We start from the raw sequence: 21,715 nt of genomic DNA on the forward strand, positions 1-21,715 counted from the left end.
GTCTAACATAAAGGTTATTTGAATAAGTGAACAAACATTGATTCCTCTACTTATAATTATTATGAGAAAATCTACATACTAATCTAGATGTCTCAAGAATAATTCAATAAGATTGACTATATCTATAGTATTTGAAGTATTCATAACATACAATGAAAATAATACTTTATGAAGATAATAGAATGAAAGATGTGCATTTTAACAATTTGGAAGTCTATATCCCTATGCAATTTTCACTAAAATTAATAACAAAATTAAATAATTTCAAAGTATTTGAGACCAACAGAATGTTAACATTTTCAATGCTTCTAGTTCATGGAGATTCAACTATTATTAATAAGTTGTAATAGTCTGAATTTGAAAGTTCCCCAAATGTTCATGTGTCAAAGACAGTCCCCAAATGGTGGTAAGATGGGGCAAACTTTAGGAAGTGGTCCTAGTTGGAGGGAGCATATCACTGGGGGATGCCCTTAGAGAGGGTATTTTACTGGGTCCTCTTTACCTCTCTCTCTCTCTCTCTCTCTCTCTCTGCTTCATGGACATTATGAGGTGAACAGCTTTGCTCCATTATGCTCCATTACTCACATTTGCCAAGATGTCCTGCCCTAACAGAAGCTCAGAAATAATGGATCTAGCTAACTGTGCACTGAAACCTACAAAATCATAAGACAAAACGAATTTTTCCTCCTTTAAATTGATTTTCTCAGGTGTTCTATCACAGTGATGAGAATTTTGTTTAACACACAGGGCTAAATCAGGTTATGGTCTCCCTGGTCAAAATCATTAGATATCTTAATTATTATGCTATTAATGAACTTATATTATTAATGAACTCTGATCCTTCATTTAAATTATAGCATTTCACTTATATTCAAACTCCAAAAAAATCTGGAAAACTGATGATTTTCTGTTAGTTTTTCCAAGTATCTCCGTTGATGGAAGTGAAAATAAATAAACTGTTGTAATGCAACTGTCCTTTGGACAGTTCTTCACTGCAGGGAAGACTGCCTTTCAAACTATCTTTGCTGTAACTGGTCAGATGCTAATCAGTATAATCCTCTATGAAATTACCCCATGGTAAGATAAAACTTGTACAACATGTTTTCAAATTAACACACTAACCTTTAGTTAGGTAAGTAAAATTGTTTAAAAATCCCCAAAATGCATGCAGTCTACATGAAAAGAGCATTCACAAGTATTTCTCTTGCCAAAGTATGTAATTATAGTCTTCATGTGCTAATATAAAAGTAGAGTTCTCATGCAACAAACATACATTACAAATATTTGGAGCACCAAAAATTAGAGTATGACTTCCTAAATTATTTATTTTGAACCCAAAATGTGCACAGAAGTGACTTTCTAGTTTGGAAGTGGATTTGCTAATATAGAAGGAATTAAACCAACCAAAGAACATATACATTTTTATTTTTCAATATGAAGATAACTCAAGAAAAACAGAGTTGTAAACTAATACAAAGGGGGAAACAGGATTGAGTAGACAATAGAAGATAAAGTTGTCTTTATTTATTTTTTAATATGTTGAAACCATTGGTCCTTACTATTTGGAATGCTGGTTCTAAAATATTTAACATGCCACTGATCAAGTGAGAAATGTCATTACTAGAATTTCTTTTCATCATTGAAGCACTGAAAGTGTCTTTTTAATTAAGAGGCCCTGACTCTCCAGGTCAGTTCCTCAGATAGTCACTACAGAGTCTAGGTTACCAACAATTGTTTCAGGGTCATTTTTAATTCTTGACTGAAGGTCAAAAAAGGGGTCCTATATTTTATACTGGGGAAAAGTTTTACTGTACAGGTTAGTAATAAATTTAGCTATAATGCATTGAATCTTTATAATAACACATTATGTAAGTATGAAGTCTTCTGGGATAAATAGGAAAGTTTATGGATGTCATGTGTTTCCTCAATTTTCATTGGCAAGTGAGTAAGATAAGGACAATGGAGATTCTAGATTGGAATAAATTTTAATACTTCCATTTATGTATATTATTCTGAGAGCAAACAATAGATTTCTATATTAAAGGCAGACTATTATCAATTACAGTAGTAACCATGTCTGTTCACTATGCCCCACTCTTCTCACTAAGAACAATATGATGAACAATATGATACATGTACAAACAGGTCTTTTTTAATATTATAAGAGAAGAATCCAAAAGTTATGAATTTGGGAGTTTATACAGGAATGGATATACAGTTTTCGGCCCCCCAAATTGAGGTAAGAAGTGAAAACAGTCTCTTCCTTGTGAAAACAAATCTCTGAGACAAGAAGAGGACAATCTTATTCAAATATCATTTGGAATGGAAAAGAATGGTTCAGGATCTGTTCCTCTGAAATGTAAGTGCTTACCTCTGTGTGCAATGCTTTTAAAATATGAAGAGCAGGTATGTCTAGGGGATGAAAGGAGATATTCTCTATCTTTGTAGCATGCCGATTTTCATTGCTCAGAAGGCCAGAACCTAGAGGAAGACTGAGGAATCCAGGGAGAGCTGTCTTCCTACATTGTCTTGTAAAGATTTTTCAAAATGTAAAATATAAAGTGAATGCCTTTGTTACTGGAAAACTTAGTAACCAATTTAGAAGTACAGTCTTGAAGTTTTGTTTTGATTTCATGCTACTTTTGAGATAGTTGTCTTTTTTCAAAAGAAAGCTTTAGTCGTTCAGAAAATACAGATAAATAGAATGCACTTATGTTCATTTGAGTGATGCAGTTGTATAAAATCCACTTAGCAATGTTTAAATACATATGTTCCAGTTTTCAGATTTTTGCCAAGATTATGAGATTTGCAGAAAGGCCACATATCAGAGACATTCTCATAAATTTCAAGTGAAATTGCCTTTTATAGACCGATTTAAGATTGCAGTCAATTTTCCTCAGTTACAGTGAAAATTTGGAAGTTTGGGCCAATGAATTATTTTAGTTAGTTGATCAGAATGGAAGAGGGTGTTTGTTGTTATTGTCTTATACTCTCATGACCCAATATTAATATTAAGGCCTTGACTAAAAATTGGTCAATTTTCCTTTCTGAAGAGCTGTTTAGGTCCACATCACCAACTACTTACCATGGATTCCATTAGTCTCTGTGATCAATCAGACCTGATTGCACTGGGGTCCTATAATAGACAACTAAGGACAGCAACTCTGCCCCAGAGTTCTCCAAATTATTCTAAATAGCCAATCCAGAAGGAGACCAAGAAGTCTAGTGAATTCCATCCCACGTGTATGTCACTCAGCTCCAGCTTGCTTTTACCCTGTCCCTGGTACAGTCTGCTGCATGGGCTTGCCTGACAGCCTTTCTCATTTTGCCTTTCATCTGTTTGGATCTCAGTGTGTTGTGTCCAACCATAAAAAGAATCTTTAAATCTTATAAAACAATTGGCACTGGGGAACAACGGTGTGACTGATTCTTGGGTAGTTTCTTAAAGGAAGGATTGGACTTGGCTATTAATTGCTTCCAAACTTCTCCAACAGCAGCACTGACTCATACTGCCACCTGTTGACAAGCTTATGCCGAGTCTTGCTGCCTTCTGCTGTGTCTGATGACTGTCACTTCTCTACTTGGAGTCAGAATATTGAAAACGAACAGTGCAGTTTGGCTGAATTCCAGGGTCTAGAGACTAGCACAGGTGGGACCCTCCTTAAGGCAACAGGTGATAGGTCATTTTCAGCTGCACTTCTGAGATTGGGTGCCTAGTATTTCTGTCACAGGCTGTGTTTGACAGAAATCTATCCCAGAAACCTGTGGCTTCTCAGGCAGTGAGAAGTTTTGTTTGATTTGGGGCACAGCCCTGGCCTGTCTCTGTGTTTCAGGCATCCTCCATGGAAGAAGCCATTGGTTGGGCTCCTCCATGCTAAGAAATGGCACCGCCATCTCTGTCAAGGTTGCTCATGTGGCTAACCTGTCTTCTGCTGCCACGCAGCCTGGTTCAGTGCCACCTCTCTTCACATTCCCAGACCCTTGAGAACGTGTTTTTTCTAGAACAAGGGAATAAAGATTTCTACCCTGCACTCCCACTCAATTTAATTACAGTGCTCCATATAATTTTAGGACAATAACTAAATTTTATAAAATAGAGGGAAATAACACTATACCTGATTTTAACTATATCTTGGCCTAAATTTTCAATCAGTATAGCACCCATTGTCCCGAAATGTCTTGTAGTGGGCATAGACACTTTGATTCAACAAGTAAAAGATTAAAGTTAAGCTATCTTTGGGTCTTAAAAATTGACTTGACAAAATACCACCTCACAGATCCCCAGTTAAAACACTTATTATGACCAATGTAAGTTAAAAGAGCCTTTAAAAATTAGAACATTTTATAAGACCTAACCAATAAATGGACAATAATAACCACTGCTGCTACACTCAATAGCCCTATTTCACCAGATCTTTAATATGGAAAAAAAAAAGAGTCACCTTCTGGTGGGTTATTGCAACTTTAATATTATAGTCCCATCAATTGAGGCCCCTATATCCAGTGTACAATTAAAATTACTAGTTCCATCCAATCAGAACTTGGTATTTTACAATTATTATTATTAAAATTCTACCTTCTGAAACTTTTCTCAATATTCAGATTGTGATCAAGGTTATCCTGTGATCCTCTTGAGGAAATTAAAATTAGTACCAGGAACATTTTTTAAGATAGACCAAACAGGGATGTAGAATACACACAACTTAGTAAATAAAAATCACATTTGGATATAGTAATGGAATCAATACCATATCCCATAACCACGAAATCAGACAATCCCTCTTTGGCAATAATATGTGCTTGAGAAAAATCAATAGACAATAAAAACCTGTCAAATGATGGTGTATGCCACTATGTTAACTGTTGGTTTTTGTGACTCTTGTTCTGAATGCTTAGATTGGTTTGTGATCCATGGGTCCCAAACTCCCAATTAAGTCACTGGTTCAGCCAAATTCTGAGACCAGCATAGTATCAAGCTCAGCTAATTCAAGCACACAGTTCAAACATATCAATGACTTGTTTACCACCAAAAAAACTTAAAACCGAGCAATAGTGCCTATAATAATTAATTAAATTAAAGAACCTGCCTATGGGCTAACACTGGAGCTCAAATCTCAGCCAAAGGATATTCTAATTGACAAACAATCTAACACCTTATTAACTACATGCTCCAAAACCAGCCCATATAATTTAAAATAGAACCACTTTCATCTCCAATGCAGACAAAGTCTTGGACTATTGGGAGCCTTTAAATTTAGCTGCACTTAATTGAGTCTTCATAATGTTGATGGAGTTCCTTGCCTTTGATCTAATTATACAATTATCACTTTTGGTAACTGTGCACAAACAAACAAACAAAACTTGATTTAAAACAAATGTGCACATCAAGTACTCAGGCCTAATATTGTCTTCAACTTCTACAGGTTACTTGATTTTGTTATGATACTACAAAACCTCAAAAAAATGATCTATATCAACCCAGGTGTCTATTCACTTGGGAAGAATACTCCACTTTGACCTCTGATATAATATCACTGTAGTCTAGGAGCTCACTACTGATGACTGGCCTAGAGACTACTTTATTTGTGTGTTAGAGATTATTCAAGAAACTGAGATCAACACCACATTAACACAGGCAGGCTGTCTTTTTTGGGATGTTGACAAATTGGTTCTGGAACTTTCACTGCTTTTTTTTTCTTTTAACATTAGGTATTTGACTAATTTTAGCTCTCTATCCATTTAGCCTTTGATCCTGGTAGCTTGCTCTTTACCAAAATGTACACTCTTAGACTCCCACATTTAAAGGTAAATGTGGCAGGACTTGCTGCCAGTTGTGCCATCATAAACATTAACAGAAATTTTTACATTTCTGAAGAGGCAGCATCATAGGAAGAAAACCACCCATTTCCCCCAAGTCTTGTAACATTCCTGCCTTTTCCACCATAACTTCCAGTTCTGTGACTCCAAATATGAGCATAACTGTTCCTTTTCTTTGGCAACAGATATCACTAAACTTACCAATACTTTACTAAGCTTGTGATGGGCTGACAGATCTGACTCCATGAGAATATTATAGGCCAGATTCTAAGGGAAATGACTAAACAGACTCCATTTTGCTCTGAGACTCCATGTTATGTAGGAAATAAGCTTCTCCCATGGGAACACCCCGCCTCTGTGCCCACCATCAGTTACTTCATGTGACATGTTTAATAATATACAATGGCAACTCCTATACTAAGGAATTGCTCTCTTTTGATCCCTATTGCTCCTAAACAACGTACTATGTGAACAGTGATTGTGTGGATGTTAGCAACCATTCCTTAGTTTGTACCTAGGTAAGGGTCATTTTGACCCACTTCCCCCTCTGTTGATGATCTCATGATGTTAGTTTGTAGTTCCGAATCATAGCAACAGACACTTATGATTGATGTGATTTTTGGTATAAGAACCCCTACAACCTGTGGTTGGGGCTGTTCTCCCAATAGCCATTTTTGGGGGCATTGTGTGAGACAGTCAGCTGGCCAGCTTAATAAAGACTCTCAAATTTGGACTTCTCAGTGGTGATCAGTCTGTTCTTAAGTTGCGCCCCATAACAAGCTGTCATTTCATATTGTAAATCTTAATTGCTAGACCTGCTATCTTGACCCAAGAAATATAACAAAATATTGTAGTAAAAGATGGATAAATCATACTTTTAAAACATTTAATAACTCCTTCAAGATATTATTGTTAGAAACCCTGAAAATTTCAGATCTGTTCTTGACTAATTTCATGCAAATGGGATACTTGGTGACAGTATAAGGCAATAAGAATGCCTTATATATATTTCTACTTGTTTTCCTCATTTTCATTCTCATAATAGAATGTTTTTTACATGGTTTAAGACAACTATGCTCTCCTTTCTAAAATTATGTTTTATTATTCAGATCACTCAATTTAAATATCCACTACTCAGCTCAAAAGTGATGCGGAGACATCAAGGAGTCAACTGTAATATGGTTGCCTAAGTATTTTCGTTTTTGATGCTGTCTTTACCCAGTTTTCAAGCCCAGTTCCCCTGAACTAAGTGGGTGTTTAGTCTCCCACCCACTTCCTTTATCAGGCCTACATCACTCTGTTCCCTGCAGTACTAGATACTAGATAAGTAGGAATATTCTTTATGCCTCTATGACCAGTAGTCCCGAAAATTATTCAAACTACACAATTCATAGAGAGCTCTTGGAAACCTAGCTATCCTCACTCCATTTGCCATACATAAGCTGCTTCTTACAGTATCAGTTTGCTTTTTCTGTCCCCAGCTGCAATGTCCCAAGTGACCCTGCCTTGCAGCCTTTTATCATTTGAAGCTATTAGTAACAATAACCTCTGCCTTTCTTCTCTCCACTTATCAATATGTGGTTTCCCACCATCATAAGTATCCTTAAATTTTATCAAGCAGTGGGTAAAATCCTCATTTTTGAAAGAATATTCAATTAATTTAAAAGGATAGAGTCATTGATTATTCTTGAGTGAAAACAGAAAACTGACAAACCTCTAAATCTTTTTGATTTATATCATCAGTTAATTAAATCAGACAACACGTATTATAAACTGATATAACATCAATTGGCACTTTTAATACCTGGTTGACCAATATACTGAAATCTGGCAACAAGAATTGTAAACAGGAAATGTCCTAGTCTTTGACTTGAAAATAATTGCTTTTATTTTAATTTTAAAAGGTTAACTACAGATAATAAATCTATGATGATAAAGCTTTCTGTTTGGAAAATAATACAATAATTATAAGCTTATTAAAATTTAGAGAATGTTAAATAAACTTTGTTCCTTTCATTAATTATTGTTATGCTACCCAGATCTTTGTGCTACCAGGATCATTTATGAAAAAATTAAGGGCATTTTATAAATAAAGCATATATTGATAGTTTCATCACTATAAAGAGGTCCAGGTTCTTGACTATTTCACAAAAGATAATTTAAGTATGTATCAGGTTTTAGAGAAGTTGAGAAGAGCTTTATTGGAAAGTTCAAAATGAAGGTAAATACTCTTAGGGTAGAATGTTGGCTATCTTGAGAGTGAGACAAGTGTCAGGCCTTAACCAACAGGACTTGGAAAATATTGAGCAAGATTATGTTGCCCCATTAGGGAGTCTGGTCTGGTTTGTAGGCATCAACTTACGTCAATCTTTTCATGGTCAGGTGATTCATCAGGTGATCCATCAGGTTATTGGGACACGGGGTTATAGTCCAGTCAAATATTGAAACTCTAGCTTTAAGAGTTAATGTTCTTTTTCCATTGAGTCCTTGATCCTGCTTTGTTGCACTCCAAAAATCTTCTAGGGAGTTGGAAAGCTACAAAATAAATTATGGGTCATTTAGTGTACTCAGATATTTTTGTCCTTTTCTCTCCCTTACACTTCTTTGGCTCACAAGTGGTCCATACGCCACTTAACCACATTCTAACATGGTCATTTCTCCTTTAGAGACTCACATTTCATGTTAGTCATCTTTTTATTGCTGTGACCAAAATATGTGACATGAACGACTTAATGGAGGAAAGACTTATTGGACTCAGAGCTTTCAGTCCATCAACTAGTTCTACTTCTTTAGGCCTGAAGTGAGGCAGAACATCATGGTGGCAGAGAAAAGATGTTCATCTCATGGCATCCAGGAAGAAGGGAGAGTGGGGAGGAAGGGGCCAGGGTCAAGAAATATCCCTCCAGGGCACTGCCAATGACCTAATAATTCCTCTGAATGTACCTCACTTGCCTGTAGTTTTAACCAACTCCCAGGAGTTCATTCAGCTGTCAATGCATTAATCTACTTACTGATAAGGTCAGGTTCTCAAGATCCAGTCACCTCCCCAAAGCCCCACCTCTGGACACTGGTGCTTTGAGAACCAAGCTTTTCAACACATGAAATACTGGGGGTATACTTCACGTCCAAACTATAACAGTTTTCTCTCCCTATTCCTAAGTTTCTATCTCAATTTCACTACTCTGTATTTGGGCCTGACTTACAGAAAGACAAGATCAAGAAAAATTGTGGGAAATAAAAAAAGAAACATAAATTGTCAAAGGGAAAAACATTTAATACTATGGACAATTATTATGAGGAATTTGACTTTTCAAAAATTAAGGAAATTTGAAAATTATCTCATCATACTGTAAACAACAAAGTTTAATTTTTCTCTTTTTGTATATTATTCAGTGATATTATAGTGTAAAAGACTCAGAAACTCTTCTTCCTTCCTTCCTTCTTTCCTTCCTTCCTTCCTTCCTTCCTTCCTTCCTTCCTTCCTTCCTTCCTTCCTTCCTTCCTTCCTTCCTTTCTTTCTTTCTTTCTTTCTTTCTTTCTTTCTTTCTTTCTTTCTTTCTTTCTTTCTTTCTTTCTTCTTTCTTATTGATATTGGGGATTAAACCCAGGGGTGCTTAACCACTGATCCACAACTCCAACACAGTTTAATATTTTTATTTATAGACAAGAGTTGTTCTAAGCTGCTTAGGGCCCTGCTAAGTTGCTGAGGCTGGCTTTGAACTCATGATCCTTCATCCTCAGCCTCCCAAACTGCTAGGATCTCAAGTGTGCACTGAGCAGAAACTTCTGTCTTATGAGTAAATCAACTTAAATTTTAAAGTCTTTTTATTTGTGATTTTGTTCAAAAACTTTATAGTTTTTATATATATAAGTGCATTTAGACATACAAATTAATAAAATTTTTACTTTTATCTACAATATAATAAATTCATTAGAATTTTTAAAAATTGTATTATTTGAATTAAAGTCTCATATAAATAAGCTGCAAAAAGTTCCTTAACAAACAGGTATTTATTTTATGTAAATGATCATAATATTTTGTAATTCCTGTACTTAATATAATCTCAATCACTTATATTAACTTTTGTCTTAACCAAATAATTAATGTTTGGGATCCTCCAGTCATCCTCCAGGCATGCTGCCTGCTAAAGTGAATGACAAATTCACAAACTAGCTCTTCATAAGCAAATATTTCATATATTCTATTTTAGGAAAAAAAGTGAAATGTGTATAATGCAAAGGCATTTTATTGTTCTATAATGTATCAAAAAAATGCAGACTAAAACTATGTTCAGTAATCACAATATCTATTCTTTTCTTCTTTGAAATTACCCAAGTAACCAAAGACTATATAGTGATATAATTTAATATTAATTTAAGGACTCAAATTTAGTTTAAAATTTAGAAATTATAATTAAAGTCAATAATTAATCCCTTCTTATTCATAATATTGTTAAGCTTTATGAGATTATACATTTTAAAATATACCCCATATTACAAATTAATTTCTTTAAACTCTTTCTTTCATATATCTGAAATCCTAGACTATTGTCGGAATAGATAGCTTCTTTGATTCATAAATCAATGTTGGAACTTTGAAAAATTTAAGTGCTGAAATGTTTAGCCATATCTGGTCTAAATCAGAATATCTGGACATTAATTTACATAGAAAATATGGAAGAAAACATTCACATATCCTAACCTATTATTCACTTATTTATCAGGAATATAATAAGTACTTATTTTTAATGTGATTTAAAGTTGTGTTTAGAAGCTAAATTTTAAAGACTGTTTAAATAATATTTAAACTTTATTACTTGTTTTATTGAATCAGAGTTCTCATTTTTTCTCTTATATTGTGAGCAAGTCTATGACTCAGTTATATTCTCCAGTTTCAGGTTTTTTTTCTAAATGTGGCCCACAATTTTTGTATGTCTTTTAGAAAGAGTACACGAGGTTTATTTAGTAACATGGAAATAAACTCTGAGATGTGAGGAGTGACTACCACCCAAAGCCAAAATAACTGATGTCTTCTGCATCGTGCAGTCCACACAATGCTTTTTAGAGCAATAAATGGATTTAATAATTTTTCCTCATTTTTTGGTAGAAAGCCATTCCTGTCTATTGAGACTAGATATTTTCACAGGGAGCACCTTGTTATGATTACATAATCTCCAAAATTTTTCAACAAAAGAGATAAAAGTGTAAGAGAAAAAAAATAAAATGAAGTTGAAGGAGACAACTATGCTCAATGTGAAATTATCATTATCAAGTTATTTCCTCTCCCTCTGCATATAAGATTCAAGAAACCCATCTCAATACACATACGTGTGTACATACACTGAGCAAATTATAGTCTTTTAAAAGTGAACTCTTAAGTGCAGTTTGTTTTTAATTAACAATACTAGATTATTTCCTTTTTTGTGGTAAGGTGTTTATAAAGTGAAAATCTCATGTCAAAAATTCTTAAACATGATCATTCTAACTCTAGATTGTCTTTATTGAGATCCTTTCAAAAATTCAAATATTTTATGCCTTTGGCTCTGATACAACTAGGCAGATGGCAACTGTCTTGATGGAATGTTATCAAAGAATGGCTGACTTTTGTCTTTTATTGGTAAAAAAACAAGCAAAAGAGGATCTCCCAAAATATCAAAACTAATTTTGAATTATTACCTAATTTATATGCATTCTTAGCAATGATGAAATCAAATGTAGGTGTCTCAACCAGAGATGATAGTAACAATAGCAACAGATTCCAGCAGCCCTGTAACAAAAAAGTAGAAAGTTCTGACCATAGCAAAACTACTACTGTTTGATGTTTAGCTGTGAACATCCCAAAGAGGGGAGATAACTAAGGATCGCCATGATGCTCTGTCCTAGTTGAAGCATTCCAGGCTACACAGCAAGAAGACTAGTTCCAATTTGAATGACAGTACCAAAATGTCAAGAAGGAAAAAAAAAAAAAAAAAAATCGTAAGTAATTAGCTGAAAGGAACATTGCAGGTGAGAACAACTCAGGTGTTACAGAAGAGAAGGGCAAGTAACTTAAACATTTTATTTAATTGAGGAATATAGGTCAAACTTTCATTTTAAGATCTGTACACTATACAAATCTCTGGAAGGTCTGGGAAACAGGTTTGGTAATTATGGATCAGAAAGTAGGTAAGCAAGAACAAAACTGTGATATTGTAACAATTGGTCAGACAATCTTAGTTGGAAGAATAGGGCAGAAGCATTTGGGAACTAAAGTTTGCAATTACCAGTGGGAAAAAATTAAACCTTATATTTTTTTTCTTTTAGGTTGATCCACTTGATTCACAGAATTATATAACAACATTCATAATGAAGACAATATAAACAGCACATTTAATCAGTAATTGAAAATTATAAAAATCCTCCATAATGTTTTGTTATAGTGAGACAATGCAAGAAAGTTCAGCCGTGAAATGATTGGGCTATGAGAATCCTAACTTAAGCAGGGCATTAATCCACTAATATGGATTAACTGGAGGGTAACTATAGACAGGTAGGGTGTGACTAGAGGAGATAAATCACCGGGGAAGTGACTTTGAGGTTTGTACTTTGTCCCTGATTAGTAGAGCTCTCTTATTGCTTCCTGATTGTCATGTCCTAAGTGTGAAATAAACTTCTCCTCAGGTCTTTTGGTTACAGTGGCAAAAAAACCCCTGACTAAAACAACTTAAAATAAATTTAACTATTCAAATATGTCTTTTTCTTCCCATTACCTTGTCAGCATATTTATTATTACCTATAAATAAAAATCCTGGGCAATGAGAAAGCAATTTGCTAATTCAATATTGTTTTTTACTATATTGCACTAAGTTTTAGGGATCTCTTATACATCAAAATGAAAACTAGTTCTTTGTCTTCAAAATCAGGGCATTTTTATGTCTAATGTCAACTGATCATCTCACCATTTTCTTGGAGAAGTAAAATGGCATTGAATAGTCTTTGAAGTTAGCAACATTTTGGGAAATATGAAATTGTGCTCTGTTTTCAGCAAAGGATAAAAGAAATGGAAAAGATTAGTGCTGACTGATGAAGTTCCCAAGGATTTCTTCCAGTCCAACTTATTCCCCTAAAGCTTTTAAATCCAATAATAAGATAAAAACATCTTGCTAAATACCTACTTAGGAAAGCATTGGCTAGATACTGTGGGAGGCTTCAAGAAGATAGGAGGTGCATGGCTGCTATTTCTATCAAGCTTATCATATAAATATAGACACATGCACCCATATGTACACACCTGCACACATGCAAGGACCAGTAGCAAAATCATATTTAATTGTTACATATGCAGTAAAGCAAAAAACATAAGTTATATGTTTCAACTAATAAATGACTGTTAAAATATCAAAAAAGTTTGTAACTTTTGAAAGAGGTAATGACAAATTGAAAAATAAGATTATAATGAGGCAAACAGTTCTCACATAGAAGGTAAGGGGTCAGAAACAACAAGAGAAAAAGAAAGAAAAGTAAATATGTTTCTTCAGTTTTTATAATAGTGATGGCAAAAGCTTTTCTTTTTCCCTATCAAGTTGGTGTATTTTATGTAAGATTAAGAATATTATTTAAAATAACTAAACTAAATTGAAAACAGGTTAAAAAACTCTCAAAATACTGGAAAATCATTGCACAGAGGGAGGAAATCCTTTTATAAATACTAGATGTAAATGAAAATAACTAGATATAAATGAAATAAATGCTAGTGTAGAGGAAAATAATCAGTCAAAATTTAATCAAAACCAAAATATACATGAGTCATCCTCAAAGGGAAACCAAAATAGTGTTATTCTGAAGGATCAAAAGGGAAAGTATAGAGATTGCCCAAGTAGACAATGTAGAAAAGATAATGATCATAATGATAACAATATTATATAAAATTATAATTAAAGTTAATTCAAAGCATGAATCATTAAATGAAGCAGTAAATTTAGTGTTCAGAAAGCTTTTTGTACCCAACATCCTATTGTTAGTCTATAAATAAAAGATTGACAGAAACAATATAATAATATAATTTATTAACATTCACCCCAATATTGACATTCTAAATACATATACAATAAAAAATAGGGTATAGTATGTATATAACTGATTTACTGATATTATATGTATATAGAATATTTTAAAACATACATATTAATAAACTAAACACTGCAGACTTTTATATACCTACTTACTGTACCCACAGAAAACATACAATGTGTAGTCTGTCATATATTGATGAGGAAGGAAATTATAAAATTCCAAAAAATAGAAATAGTGGAGAATTACCCTCTGATTACATTTCATTCAAAACCAAGAATAAATTGCAAAAGTAGAAAAAAATCCTAACATTGTGGAAATGTATTCATTTATTCCCTAAACAATGATTAGATGAACATGATAATCAAATTTTAATTGCCAAATAATTATAACTGTATATTTGAAATTATTAGTTGTAATTACAGAGTACCATGAGGAAAATTAACAGCTAAAGCCCTTCATTATTCACAAAAAGAAATATTGAAAGTCACTTTCAATTTGATGCCCCCCCCAAAATAAAAACACTTAAAAATAAGGATTATAGCTTATAAGTATAAAAGGAGAAAGTTTTGAAATGGAAAAGAGATACATAAAAGAACTAAAAAAGAAAAGTGATGATACTAGGAAAAATATAAACTAATAGCTGATTTAAAGGGAAAGAAAGGAAATTTTTTAAAAGAGTCTTTCAAAGCAGAAATTATACCAGAGATAAACAAACAAAGAAGGCTATGCAAAGGCCACCTCACTGGGAAAGGAGGATAGAATGCAACTGGAACTCAATTTTGATTCAACACAAGTTTTATTTCTCTTCAAGAGATCTACTTTCTTATTTGTTTTACCCACAGGAAAATAAAGTTTTTCCTATTTTCTTCTTATATTTTTTTACTCTGTATTCTTTTAAAAAATTTTTTTAATTTGTTCTTTTTAGTTGTACGGGACAGTAGAAGGTATTTTGACATATCATACATACATAGAGTATAACTTCCCATTTTTGTGGTTGTACACGATGGGGTTGCCTAACTTCTTGACAAAAGAGTTTTGTAAGTTGGAGTTAGGGCTCCAAAGAATTTAGGTTCTTACTCCCACAGGGACTAGAAGATGGGGCATTGTCTTTCTTGCTAGTTACCATATTAGTCAGTTTTCCAACACTGTGACAAATATCTAACCTAATCAACTTATGAAGAGAAAAGCTTTATTATAGCTCACAGATTTGCAGGTACTAGTCTATGACCAGACAAGCCCATTCTTCTTAGGCCTCTGGTGGAGGTGCCATCTGACAATGTAGGGGAGTGTATGCTGAAGCAAAACTGCTCACCTCATGGTCGGGAATGAATAAAAAGAGAGGAGTGTGAAGGGGTCAGGACCCCACTGTTCCCCTTCAAGAGGATCCCCCTCGGTTACCTATAGACCGCCCACTAGGCTCCCATCTAGGAAGTTCCCCACCTCTCAAACCACTCCCTGGGGATCAAGACCTTAACACACGGATGATTGGGGGATATTTAAGATCTAAATCATAGGAAAGCAAAGGGATGACTCTGAGGTCCTCATCCACTCCTGGGTTTTAAAGCTGGCAAGAGACTTTTGAAAGATGTACATTTAAAAGGGACAGGATTAAAAAAAAAATTATAGTTACCAATTTTTTAAGGTAAATATTCTAAGAAAAGTGAGGGCAGGAGTCTAGAGTCAGGCAGAAGCCTAGCTAAAGTTTAGAAAGTCAAGAGAACAGTAAGTTTTTCTTGGTCGATACTCTGGAGCCACACATCACTGTCTCCAAACTTTAGAACATGTACTACCTGTGATAAGTTAATGGTTTTAGAACACAGAAGGTAGAGATACTCACTACTCTTTGACAAAGGCAGCACATTACACTTATATTTAAATATTAAAATCTAGGTTACTAAGTGTAAAATATCAGTCGATTTCATTTCTCAGACTTTACACATGTACACAGGAAAAAAATTCACTAAATTTAACATTATAGATTAAATCCTGCTGACAATAAAAGAATAACTACTGAAAGAGTGGAGTTGTGTCTTAGTCTAGATTCTAGTAGGGAAAAGATCTTATACTCAACAGGAGTTAATTGAAGAGAAGTGACTAAAGGGACTATTTACTAGAGTGTGGGTCAGGGTAAGGGAAACAGCAGGGGTAGTGAAACTCTCAGGGATGAACAATAGTGACAAGGAGTGATAAGGACTATCACTTAGATTCAAGATCATACATTATATCAAATACTGAAGGCAAGTGACATAGAATAAGGTTAATGGAGTGCAGTGAATAGACAAATCCTTGGTTTTGAAAAATATACAGCCACTGTCAGACTACTGCAGAGTAAAAAGGAGATGCTAAAATAAATACCGTTCCTCATTTCTTCCCATGCTAAGAACTCCTGAATGTGCTTCCTGTTGGTAAAACACAATAGGAAGGCAGAGGGCAGAAAAGCCTTTGGGAGGACAAGACAGCAGGGCAGAGAGAAAGTAGTGACCATATATGGGCTTTAGGAAGGACAGAAAGGACAGTGAGTTCAGGATCAGGAGATATGTTGTACTATATTGAATCTAAGACTACAGTTATTAGAACATGTCATTTTGTTTCACGAAGAAATAAAAAATCCTGGCAATTGAATTATAACATGATATTTTCTAATCAGATTTTTTAAAAATTCATACTGATTAAATTTTTAGATTAATTTTCACAACACATTTTATCCATATCACTGTTTGTCTACATAAAAATGCAATATGTGCAAAAATGAACTGAAAAATTCTTTTTTTTTTTTTTTATTTTATTGTAAACAAATGGGATACATGTTGTCTCTCTCTTTGTACATGGCGCAAAGGCATACCATTTGTGTAATCATAAATCCACATACAATAATGTTGTTTGATTCATTCTGTTATTTTTTCCCCTTCCCCCCACCCCTCCCATCCCTCTTTACCCTCTATACAGTACTTTCTTCCTCCGTACTTGCCCCCCTCCCTAACCCTAACTCTAACCCTAACACTAACCCTTCCCTCCCCCCCATTATGTGTCATCCTCCACTTATTAGCGATATCATTCGTCCCTTGTCTTTTTGAGATTGGCTTATCTCACTTAGCATGATATTCTCCAATTTCATCCATTTGCCTGCAAATGCCATAATTTTGTCATTCTTTATGGCTGAGTAATATTCCATTGTGTATATATACCACAGTTTCTTTATCCGCTCGTCAATTGAAGGGCATCTAGGTTGGTTCCATAGTCTGGCTATTGTGAATTGAGCAGCTATGAACATTGATGTGGCTGTATCTCTGTAGTATGCTGATTTTAGATCCTTTGGGTATAGGCCAAGGAGTGGGATAGCTGGGTCAAATGGAGGGTCCATTCCAAGTTTTCTAAGGAATCTCCACACTGCTTTCCAGAGTGGCTGCACTAATTTGCAGCCCCACCAGCAATGTATGAGTGTACCTTTCTCCCCACATCCTCGCCAACACCTGTTGCTTGTATTTTTGATAATCGCCATTCTAATTGGGGTGAGATGGAATCTTAGGGTGGTTTTGATTTGCATTTCTCTTATTACTAGAGATGTTGAACATTTTTTCATATGTTTATTGATTGCTTGTACATCTTCTTCTGTGAAGTGTCTGTTCATTTCCTTAGCCCATTTGTCGATTGGATTATTTGTATTCTTGATGTAGAGTTTTTTGAGTTCTTTATAGATTCTGGAGATTAGTGCTCTATCTGAAGTATGATTGGCAAAGATATTCTCCCACTCTGTAGGTTCTTTCTTCACATTACTGATAGTTTCCTTTGCTGAGAGAAAGCTTTTTAGTTTGAATCTATCCCAGTTATTGATTCTTGCTTTTATTTCTTGTGCTATGGGAGTCCTATTGAGGAAGTCTGGTCCTAGCCCGACATGTTGAAGATCGGGACCTACTTTTTCTTCTATAATCTGCAGAGTCTCTGGTCTGATTCCAAGGTCCTTAATCCATTTTGAGTTGAGTTTTGTGCAGGGTGAGAGATATGGGTTTAGTTTCATTCTGTTGCATATGGATTTCCAATTCTCCCAGCACCATTTGTTGAAGAGGCTATCTTTTCTCCATTGCATATTTTTGGCACCTTTGTCTAGTATTAGAAAGTTGTATTTATTTGGGTTTGTGTCCGTGTCCTCTATTCTGTACCATTGATCTACCTGTCTATTTTGGTACCAGTACCATGCCGTCTTTGTTACTATTGCTTTGTAATAAAGTTGAAGTTCGGGTATTGCGATACCCCCTGCTTCATTTTTCCTGCGAAGGATTGCTTTAGCTATTCTGGGTTTCTTATTCTTCCAGATGAATTTCATGATTGCTTGCTCTATTTCTGTAAGGTACGTCATTGGAATTTTAATTGGGATTGCATTGAATCTGTATAGCACTTTTGGAAGTATGGCCATTTTGACAATATTAATTCGGCCTATCCAAGAACATGGGAGATCTTTCCATCTTCTAAGGTTTTCTTCGATTTCTTTCTTCAGTGTTCTGTAGTTCTCATTGTAGAGGTCTTTTACTTCTTTTGTGAGATTGATTCCCAAGTATTTTATTTTTTTCGATGCTATGGTGAATGGGGTGGTTTTCATAATTTCTCTTTCTGAGGATTCCTCACTTATGTATAAAAATGCATTGGATTTATGAGCATTGATCTTGTAACCTGCCACTTTACTGAATTCACTTATGAGTTCTAACAGTTTTCTTGTGGAATTTCCTGGTTCCTCTAAGTATATAATCATATCATCCGCAAATAGGGATAGTTTGAGTTCTTCTTTTCCTATTCGTATTCCTTTAATTTCCTTGGTCTGTCTAATTGCTCTGGCTAGAGTCTCAAGAACGATATTGAATAGGAGTGGTGAAAGAGGGCATCCCTGTCTTGTTCCAGTTTTTAGGGGGAATGCTTTCAGTTTTTCACCGTTTAGAATGATATTAGCCATGGGCTTAGCATAGATGGCCTTTACAATGTTAAGGAATGTTCCCACTATCCCTATTTTTTCTAGTGTTTTGAGCATGAAGTGGTGTTGTATTTTATCAAATGCTTTTTCTGCATCTATTGAAATAATCATGTGGTTCTTGACTTTAAGTCTATTGATATGGTGAATTACATTTATTGATTTCCGGATGTTGAACTCTCACCACTGGACAGATCTTCCAAACAAAAATTGAACAAAGAAACCATAGATCTCAATAACACAATCAATAATTTAGACTTAACGGACATTTATAGAATATACCATCCAACCAAGAGCGAATACACTTTCTTCTCAGCAGCACATGGATCCTTCTCTAAAATAGACCATATATTATGCCACAAAGCTAATGTAAGCAAATACAAGAAGATAGAGACACTACCTTGTATTCTATCAGATCATAATGGTTTGAAGTTAGAAATAAATGAAAGAGTAAAAAACAGAAGCTACTCCAACACCTGGAGATTAAACAATATGCTATTACATGATGAATGGATAACAGAAGATATTAGGAAGGAAATTAAAAAATTCCTAGAGGTAAATGAGAACAAAGAAACATCATATCAAAATCTTTGGGACACTATGAAAGCAGTACTTAGAGGGAAATTTATTTCATGGAGCGCATTCAATAAAAGAAGTAAAAATCAACAAAAAAACAACCTAACACTTCTGCTCAAAGCCCTAGAAAAAGAAGAACAGACCAACACCAAAAGTAGTAGAAGACAGGAAATAGTTAAACTCAGAGCTGAAATCAACAAAATTGAAACAAAAGAAACTATACAAAAAATTGACAAAATAAATAGTTGGTTCTTTGAAAAAATAAACAAAGTTGATAAACCCTTAGCCACTCTAACAAAGAGAAGACGAGAGAAAACCCAAATCACCAAAATTCGGAATGAACAAGGAAATATCACAACAGACACGATTGAAATACAAAACATAATTAGAAGCTATTTTGAAAATCTATATTCTAACCAAATAGAAAATCTCGAAGACATCAACAGGTTTCTAGAGACATATGAATTGCCTAAATTGAGCGAGGAGGACATACAAAATTTAAATAGATCAATTTCAAGTAATGAAGTAGAAGAGGTCATCAAAAGCCTACCAACAAAGAAAAGTCCAGGACCAGACGGGTTCTCAGCTGAGTTCTACAAAATCTTTAAAGAAGAGCTCATTCCAATACTTCTCAAAGTATTCCATGAAATAGAAGAGGAGGGTACCCTCCCAAACTCATTCTATGAAACCAATATTTCCTTGATACCCAAGCCAGACAGAGATAAATCGAGGAAAGAAAATTTCAGACCAATATCATTAATGAACATTGACGCAAAAATTCTCAATAAAATTTTAGCAAATCGCATACAAAAATATATTAAAAAGATAGTGCACCACGATCAAGTGGGTTTTATCCCAGGGATGAAAAATTCTTAAAATGCCATCAATCAGTCTGATTATTTGAATTCATTTTGGTTCAGGCTTCTCACACTGACCCATCATCTGCCACATCAAATGACATTAATGTTGTGACTTAAAAAAATGCCTTATCACCATGTTCAGGATTTTCTTAAAACCATGGGCACTCACTTTATTAGTTTTAATGCTAGAACTTTCTCTATGTGTTAAAAAGCATCAGTAGAAACTTCCTAGAACGTCCTAAAAATTCTCTTTTCTAAATCAATATTATTTTGAGTCATTGCTACATACAAATGAACCTATATTACATTATAGAAAGACACTGAAGAATTATTCAAACTCTGATGAATAAAGATGTTTTAAAATGGAAAATGAATGTGTATATTTTTAATCTACTCTTTTCTTTAACATAAATTTTATAATCTATTTTAGGGGAAAAAGAATTATGATCCTTGACTATTAATTTAAAGGAAACTACAGAGGAGACCAAAAGGACCATTATGAGGCACATTTCTAGAGACCTGTTAGTGAAAAAAAGTGAATTTAGTGGGAAGAGCAGCTGTGGAACTAACTGCCTGCTGAGTGGGAAAAGGTCAGGCAGAACTGCAGTATGTTGCTGTGACACAGTTTTTCATTCTGTTTTATATTTTCCCCTTTTCTTCCAGGCAGGGAAACTGCTAGGAAGTTGGAGGGAATGTTCAGAGTGATAATTAGGTGTGTGAAAAAGCTCTTTAATGGCTTCTCTTCAGTAGGTTCTAAGTATGAAATTAAAAGTCCATTTTCCAAGAGGAAGGAGATACTGAACAAAAGCAACCTGCCAAGAGACTGTGCGTAAGGGCACTCTGGATCCCAAACATGTTGAATCTAGCATTAAATATTGCTCCAAAAACAAACAGGGAACTGGTACACACCCATCCCCCAACTTCAGGCAGTACTGCTGGACCCAGGCTAGGCTTACAGATAGAGCCTTTAGAATTGCTCTGGTTCCAAGCAGAGACTTGCAACACAGTGAGACAGACCTGGGTGTGCCCTTAAGAGTGGGTAGTCCCTTTCAGTTATGAGACACAAGTGTGGCCCAACCTATTGCCAGTTTTGCCTGCCAAGAGACGATCTCCACTAACACTACCCCAGTCTTGGGGTAGCATAGTGTGGAGCAAGACTCTACTTGCAGTGGGCAGAACAGTGCAGTAAACAAAGGAATTTGCCTTGTAACTCAGTGCTAGTCTAGTAAAATTATCAGTAAGCAGATTCTAGGGTCTCCATTCCCAGGCCTACCTATGAACAGAACCTCTGGAATAATCCCAATACCAGGCAAGACATATAGTCCTGGTCATTGTTTTCATGCCAGTGTCAACTGTAGTTCATTGTAGTATTCTTGGACCACAAGTCCACCTCAGCAGTAATTAGTCCAAAGAACTGTGTCCTATATCATTGATTTGCTGGTCTTGGCAGATA

This window comes from Sciurus vulgaris, assembly GCF_902686455.1.
Source record: "Sciurus vulgaris genome assembly, chromosome: 15".
Classification (NCBI taxonomy): Eukaryota; Metazoa; Chordata; class Mammalia; order Rodentia; family Sciuridae; genus Sciurus; species Sciurus vulgaris.